This window comes from Sapajus apella, unplaced genomic scaffold, assembly GCF_009761245.1.
Source record: "Sapajus apella isolate SASKATOON/1434 unplaced genomic scaffold, GSC_monkey_1.0 scaffold1, whole genome shotgun sequence".
Lineage (NCBI taxonomy): Eukaryota > Metazoa > Chordata > Mammalia > Primates > Cebidae > Sapajus > Sapajus apella.
The window spans coordinates 7,988,622-7,997,214 of NW_022436941.1; positions in this window are offsets into that span (position 1 = coordinate 7,988,622).

Sequence of the window (8,593 nt, forward strand, 5' to 3'; positions counted from 1 at the left end):
CACACACACACACACACACACACACACACACACACACACACACACACTTTTTTTTTGAGACAGTCTCTCTCCGTCATCCAGGCTGGAGTGCAGTAGTGTGATCTCGGCTTCCCTTCCCAGGTTCAAGTGATTCTTGTACCTCGGCCTCTGGAGTAGCTGGCATTACAGGCAGGTGTCATCACACCTAGCTAATTTTTGTATTTTTTGTAGAGATGAGGTTTTGCCATGTTGGCCAGGCTGGTCTCCAACTCCTGGCTTCAAGTGATCCACCTCCCTCGGCCTCCCAAAGTGCTGGGATTACAGGTATTAGCCACTGCCCCCGGCTAAAACCATATAAACTTTAGAATCAATTCATTAATTTCTGCAAAAAAGTCAGCTAGGATTTTCATAGGGATTGTATTGGATCTGTAGATCAGTTTGGGAAGAATTGCCATCTTAAGATTGTTGTCCTCCAGTTCATGAACATAAGATGTTTCCCATTTGTTTAGATAATCTTTAATTTTCTTTTCTTTTTGTTTTTTGTTTTTTTGAGACAGGGTCTCACTGTATTGCCCAGGCTGGAGGCTCCCTGTAGCCTTCACCTGCCAGGCTCAGGTGATCCTCCTACTTCAGCCTCCCATCAGCATGTGCCACCACTCTTGGCTAATTTTGTGTGCTTTTAGTAGAGACAGTGATCCAGGCTAAAGTGATCCTCCCACCTCCTCCCTCGCAAAGTGGTAGGGTTACTGGCCAGGCGCAGTGGCTCATTTCAGGAGGCCAAGGCAGGCAGATCACTTGAGGTCAGGAATTCGAGACCAGCCTGGCCAACATGGTGAAACCGCCCTCTACTAAAAATACAAAAATTAACTGGGCATGGTGGTGCGTGCCTGCAATCCTAGCTGCTTGGGAGGCCGAGGCAGGAGCTGAACCCGGGAGGGGGAGGCTGCAGGGAGCCAAGATACTGTGCAACTATACTCCAGCCTGGGCAACAGAGTGAGACTCCATCTGGAAGAAGAAGAAGAAAAACATAGGGTTATAGGCGTGAGCCACCGTGCCTGGCCAATTATGTCATTTTTAAGAGTTAAAGGGTCAAGTGCGGTGGCTCACATCTAATCCTACCATTTTGGGAGGCTAAGGTGACAGAATCCCTTGAGTTCAGGAGTTCAAGACCAGCTGGGCAATGTAGTGAGACCCCCATCTCTTAAAGAAAAAAATTCAGCAGGATGTAATGGCTTAAACCTGTAGTCCCCACTATTCTTGAGGCTGACATGGGAGAATTACCCAAGCCCAAGAGATGGAAGTTGCAGTGAGCCATGATCATGTCATTGCACTCCAGCTTGGGTGATGGAATGAGATCCCATCTCTAGAAATAAAAGTAAACCATCTGGAATGGGCCGGACACAATGGCTCACACCCGTAATCTCATCCCACTTTGGGAGGCCAAGTCCGGCGGATCATTTGAGGTCAGGAGTTTGAGACCAGCCTGACCAACGTAGTGAAACTCTGTCTCTACTAAAAGTAGAAAAAATTAGCTGGGTATGGTGGCACATGCCTGAAATCCCAGCTACCTGGGAGGCTGAGGCAGGAGAATTGCTTGAACCTGGGAGGCTGAGGTTGCAGTGAGCGAAGATTGCACTGCTGCACACCAGCCTGGGCAACAGAATGAGACCCCATCTCAAAAAAGAAAAAATGTGGAATGAAAAGGGCATGAATAATGGTGCCAATGTACAATTGAACTTAATTGAAGGTAACTTCCCTTTAATGTGGCTGCTTTCAAATTGATCACACTAAATATATATTGACCTAAATGATACCTCATAGTTTCCTAACCTATTATTATTTTTATTTTTGAGGGGGAGTCTTACTCTGTCACTCATGCTGGAGTGCAGTGGTGTGATCTCGGCTGACTGCAACCTCCACCCCCACCCAGGTTCAAGCAATTCTCATGCCTCAACCTCCAGCGCAGCTGGGACTACAGGCACCTGCTACCACCTCCAGGTAATTTTTGTGTTTTTAGTAGAGACAGGGTTTCACCATGTTGGCCAGGCTGGTCTCGAACTCCTGACCTCAGGTCCGCCTGCATTGGCCTCCCAAAGTGTTGGAATTACAGGCGTGAGCCACTGTGCCCAGCCATCATTTTTATATTTATGGTTTATATATATATATATATATACACACACACACACACACACATACATATATATGTATAGCCAGAAAAGAATTGTTATTGCTTATATGTTTTTATTTATATATAAAATATGAGACAGAGTCTCACTCTGTGGTCAGGCTGGAGTGCTGTGGCACAATCTTGGCTGACTGCAACCTCTGCCTCCTGGGTTCAAGCGATTCTCCTGTCTTGGCCTCCCGAGTAGCTAGGACAACAGCTTGCCACCATGCCCAGATAACTTTTGTATTTTTAGTAGAGACGGGATTTCACCATGTTGGCCAGCATGGTTTCAATCTCTTGACCTCATGATCCACCACCTCGGCCTCCCAAAGTGCTGTGATTAGAGGCAAGAGCCACTATGCCTGGCCTTTATTTATTTATTTTTATTTATTTTGAGACAGAGTTTTGCTTTTGTTTCCTGGGCTGGAGTCCAATGATGCTATCTCAGCTCAGTGCAACTTCCACATCTTGGGTTCAAGTGATTGTCCTGCCTCAGCCTCCCAAGTGGCTGGGATTACAGGGATGTACCATGACACGTGACTAGTTTTATATTTTTAGTAGAGACAGGGTCTCACATGTTGGTCAGGTTGGTCTTGAACTCCTGACTTCAGGTGATCCATCTGCCTCAGCCTCCCAAAGTGCTGGGATTACAGCCATGAGCCACTGTGCCAGGTCTGTTTTTATTTTTTGCATGACCTAGTTCTGTGGTTGAGTATGAATGTGGTGTGAAATCTGAAGATATCAAAATGAAGAAAGCAGGGGAGTTGGAAAAGAAAACGAAGGGAAAAGTTTGATGGAAGTTATGTATTAGGGTCAATGCCAAAATTCAGGAGCAGAAAAATTGTTGGGCATTCTTACAGGTTCTAAAAAGTACTTACCTAAAAAGTTCTAAAAAGTACTTACCTAAACTTTTTTGCATAGTGTTTTAATGCTATAGGTGAATAACGATAGCTTGACATTAAATTTTTTTTCTTAGACTTTATTTGTAAATCTAATTTCACTCACAGGACAGTATTAATATTCCTGTAATATGTCAGGGCTGATAGACCTGCTAAGTTTAAACTTCAAAGTTTGTCTTATACACAATTGAGAAGGATATACTAATCGTTCAACTCCCTCTCCCATATGAAACCTATTTTCTTTTGTTGCTCTTATAAAAGCTGCCACTCTAGAAAACAAATGAGAAAGGACAACAGTGATTTAAATCTGGAAATTTAAGGATGAAGCTACATCTGCCTTAAATAGATGCATTCAGCTTTGGTATTTAGTCCAGATGAGATATGAGGTTACTCAATGTGATGAGTGCCTTTGTATGCCAAGGAACAATGGGTTACGTCAGGCGCTGGTTTTACCTTTAGCTCTGAATTTCCTGCCCTTTATCAGTTTAAATCAACTCCTGTATTATGTTGAATACTTTGTGTTTTGCTAATCAGCTTCAAGGGCAGCAGCCACTGGACTTGGTTTAGAGTGCCATTTAGACAGTCTGTGGGAAAAGAAGCTCTTCATGGGGTAGAGGGGAAAGAAAAATGCTCAGACAGAAGAACTTGGTTTATATAAAATTTTATGAAGTTGATTTTAATGAAAAATAAGAATTTAAAAAACAAAAAAATAATAAAAAAATATGTAATGAATTTTAGTGTTTAACTTTGTAAGGATTGTAACTTATAAAGTGAAAAATGATGTGAAATTAAAAAATTTTAAATGTTCTTTTAGAGGATGTAAGACCCAAAAATATTTTAGGTATGTAGATTAGCTAAATGGATACAATAGACAACTATGCTGCTTAACTCATTAACTGTTCTCTAAATAGAAACAAAATATAAACACAACCAGGAGATGCAGGCCCTTCATCCTTTACCATAAATGACAAGTCAAATAGGGCCTCTTCTTGTGGCTAGCGACTTCCTGATTCAGTTGTTCTTTCCAAACCACATATTTACTAGTCGATTTTTAGAAAGGACCTTGTTAATAAGACCAGGACTCAGGATTTTATACATGGCCTACCAGAGTATTTCCTTGTCTTACCTAAGTATATAATGCAATTTGTATCAAATAATTTTATTTTTTTAAATTTTTGTATATCAAATAATTGAGTAACTAGACATATGTGGATAAGTGTCAACTGTACATTTTGGGAATCTTACTCCTTTAAGAGTAATAGGGGCATCGGGCACACTGGCTCACTCCTGTAATCCCAGCACTTTGGGAGGCCAAGGCGGGCGGATCACAAGGTCAGGAGATCAAGATAATCCTGGCTGGCATGGTGAAACCCCGTCTTTACTAAAAATACAAAAATGAGCTGGGCATGGTGGCAGGTGCCTGTAGTCCCAGCTACTCGGGATGCTGAGGCAGGAGAATCACTTGAACCTGGGAGGCAGAGGTTGCAGTGAGCTGAGATTGTGCCACTACACTTTAGCCTGGGCAACAGAGTAAGATTCCATCTAAAAAAAAAAAAAAAAGTAATAGGGGCTTTGTGAATAATACACAGAGTCATTGATAGCCCTGTCTTTGATGCTGGTGTCTTTCCATGCTGGAATAAAAGTCAATGTAATAAGAGTTCACAACCTGTGCCTGGATGTCATTTTGGCTTTCTCAAATAATTAGCTCATTAAATAAATGTTTATTGAACACTGACTACAGGCCAGGCACTGTGTGAGGCTAAGAACAGCCTGATGTTCTTAGCTCCCAGAGAGGGATATTGGCTATCAGCTATGTAGGCATCTTCTATGACCCTAAGTTCATCAGTGAGCATTCATCTCCATGGAACATTCTATAAAGGAATACATTTTGTGGTGGCACTACAAAAGTAGGCTGGGTGAATACTAAATGATCTTAATTTTTATTAGAATTGTTTAAACTTTTTATTTTAGCAGAGATACTAAAATAATATACTAAGTAATATAAATAGTAAATTTAGATACCAAATAATATACTAAAAGAGATAACTTCAGATTTACATAAAATTACAAGAAATGATACAGAGGTCCTGTGTATCTTTTATCCAGTTTCTTCAGTCTTGCAAAACTATAGCATAATATCACAACCAGGATATTGACATTGATAAAATTTTTGACATTAAAACTTATTTGGTCCAAGGGAAATACTGATTTTAACATCAAAAGAGTTTTTATATCCCATGATGGAATTTGCCTAATGGTTCAATATTTTTTCATTTTACATTGTTTCACCTCTCCCTTGAAATTCTGAGGCTTCTGTACTATGATTTCATTTATTCAATATTTATTGGGTGCACACTACGTGGCAGGTACCCCTGTAGATGGTATAATGGCAAATAAGATAGACATGATACTTGCTCTCATGGAGCTTTTGTTATAGTGTGGGGACACAGACAATTTTAAAAAAAGCAGTCATATTCAGGAACCTCTAGGCTAGGGCCTGAGAGGAGAACAAACTTGTGTTCTAGGAACAGAAAGAGCTGGATGTGGCTGGCGTGTCTTGGGGAAAGGAATGGGTAGAATGGTAAGTAGAATGGGAGAGGTCGAAGGAACATGCAGGCTCGATGATACCAGACCTTGTTGGCCAGCACAAGGGCATTAGATTTATTATTTTTGTATTATTTTTTGAGGCAGGGCCTCACTTTGTCACCTAGCAGGAGTGCAGTGGCATGATTTTGACTCACTCCAACCTCGACCTCCCAGGTTCAAGCGATCCTCCCACCTCAGCCCCCCAGATAGCTGGGATTACAAGTATGAGTCACCATGCCTGGCCAGGCATTAGATTTGTATGCCAAGTTCTAAAGCAAGCCATTAAGAATGTTTAATCAGGGGCCTGATATGGTTGGATTTTTTTTTTTCCAGACAGTCTTATTCTGTCACCCAGGGTGGAGTGCAGTGGTGCGATATCTGCTCACTGCAACCTTCACCTCCCAGGTTCAAGCGATTGTCCTGTCTCAGCCTCCCAAGCAGCTGGGACTACAAGCGTGCGCCATCATGCCCGGCTAATTTTTTTGTATTTTTAGTAGAGATGGGGTTTCACCATGTTGGCCAGGCTGGTGGTGAACTCAGGTGATCCACCAGCCTCAGCCTCCCAAACTGCTGGGATGACAGGCATGAGCCATGTCCCTGGCCTCTTTTTGTTGTTGTTGTTGTTTTTTAATAGATCATTCTGGCCCGGCGCAGTAGCTCACACCTGTCATCCCACCACTTTGGGAGGCTGAAGCGGGTGGATTGCTTGAGACCAGGAGTTCACGACCAGGTTGGGCAACACAGGGAGACCTCATCGCTACAAATAATAAAAATTCCCAGGTGTGGTGGTACACACATCTGTGGTCCCAACAACTTGGGAGGCTGAAGTAGGGGAATTGCTTGAGCCCAGGCAGTCAAGACTGCAGTGAGCTGTGATCATATTACCGCACTCTAGTCTGGGCAACAGAGTTTCAAAAAAAAAAAAATTCTAAATATTCTATGTAGTATTGTTTGTCAGGGACTAGTCTAAATCAGGGAGACCTTTTGAAGAGGTTGTTGTCATGGTTCAGGTGAGAGTTGACATTGCTTTGGACTATGGCAGTGGAGATGGGGATGCAGAGAAGTGAAAAAACTTGGAATTTATTTTAACAGCTTTTTATTTGGTCTATCTCTGAGGTGGTAGGGTGGCAACATTCTAATAAGAGAAGAAACATAAGTTCTTAGAGTGAAATGAAAAGATACAAGCTATCCCATTCTTTGACTTTATAGTCCCATCCAAATGAAGTGTTTCTTAATTACAATATTTTTGAAATCATCTTCTTGCATTGATTCATCTAAGTTTTTATTTTGTCCTTTACCTTTCATATTGGAGGCTTTTTTCAAAAGTCTTTTGTTGTCTATGTGTAGAAGGCCCTAGAAAAGCCATTGGAAGCTCTGCATCAGAAGATGAGATGTGTTAGCGCACTCTTGTTTGAAGCACCTATCAATTTGTCTTTCCAGAGAAGAATTATCCAATCTTCTGGTGGGGAAAAAAGATTGGGCAAAGATACACACTTAGCTACTGGTGGCTTTAGAGCCCACAATGCAAGCTAAGATCTCATCATTCACAGTGAGCACTTTCACCCTTTTTCCGCAATAATCTATTACTTCCCCCAACCTCCAACATGCCTGGAGTTTATTTGCCTGGAGCTTCTTTGAAACTGTCCCACAGAATCAGCTCCCAGTCTCTTGTTAGTTGGGAGAGGGGCAGTCATCTAGCTGCTTGGGATGAGAGTGTCCATAGGGGCCCAATTGTTCCCTCTAAAGACTCAGCCAATACCTACCTACAGTCACAGCTGGCCCCCTGCTTTCCATGGTACATGGCATGATACATGGTATGTGGATCCCGGGCTTCTTCAGGGTCTGAGGCTTAACTCACTAGCTTCTCATTGACATCCCCATCCCTAGCAGGTTTAGGTTTCACTTTTTGCTAACTGCTCACTCTTCCAGATAATATCTAACTTCTGAAACTCTGTTCACACTAATCTGCTGTTCTCTTCTCCCTTATTTTTTGTCCGTATGGGTATATTTGATGTTCACTTGCTCTAATGTTAGTGGGAAGAAGTAGAGATAAATATGCATGTGCTCAGTTCTCCAAGTCAAAAAGAGGTGCTCCTTAAAGTACCAGGTAAAGTCCTCATCCAAACCTCTGCTTAGAGAAAATAAGAAAAGCTTATGGCAGTTTGCAATCCCTTTGTGACCTGCAAATAATTTGCTACATGTTCTTTGTCTAATAGCATTCTTAATTTTCTCCATCTCATCCTTCTACCAGTTTTAGGTAAGTAAAGTAGTATTCCTAAAGCAGGACATCCAACATTTGGACTGTATAACATATTTGACACTAAAAAGTACCTCATTAGATAATATCAACTAGCAGGCCTAAACCACTTTACAATAAGTAATCTGAAGATTTGTCTAAATGTAGGAAAATGGATTTCAATTGTACCTTTAGAAAATGGACAAACAGGTTTAACAGTTTATTAAAGTCAAAAGGCTAGCATGCTCAGCTTCTATTGCATCATTCTCCAGGAAAATTAGTGCTGTGAACTTTGCAAATCATTGCATGATTAGAGAAGAAAGTGATTAGCATCACAAGTTTTCTTTGTGTTTGTGCCCTTGACCATTGCCAGTTTGTGAAATATTTGTAAAGCGCTGCAGCAGGGTTGTAGAGATTAAGGAATCTTGGAGATTTACTGAGTTGATGCTCCACATTTAGTGCTTCCTGGACCTGAAGAGTTCATGACTCCACCTTATCATAGCCTTCTCCAACAAAACTACATACAAAGTAAAAAGTATTCCCAGCAGCAGCACTTGGCTTATTATCACTTATCAAGACCATACTAGAGAGAGAAATAGTAGGCAGGCCCTAGGGAGTTAAGGAGAATAGTTAAAAGTATGAGCTCTGAAACTACCTTGGCTATGACTTTGGGCAAATAAGCTCACCTCTCTGAAACTCAGTTTCCTTCTCAATAAAACAGGATGA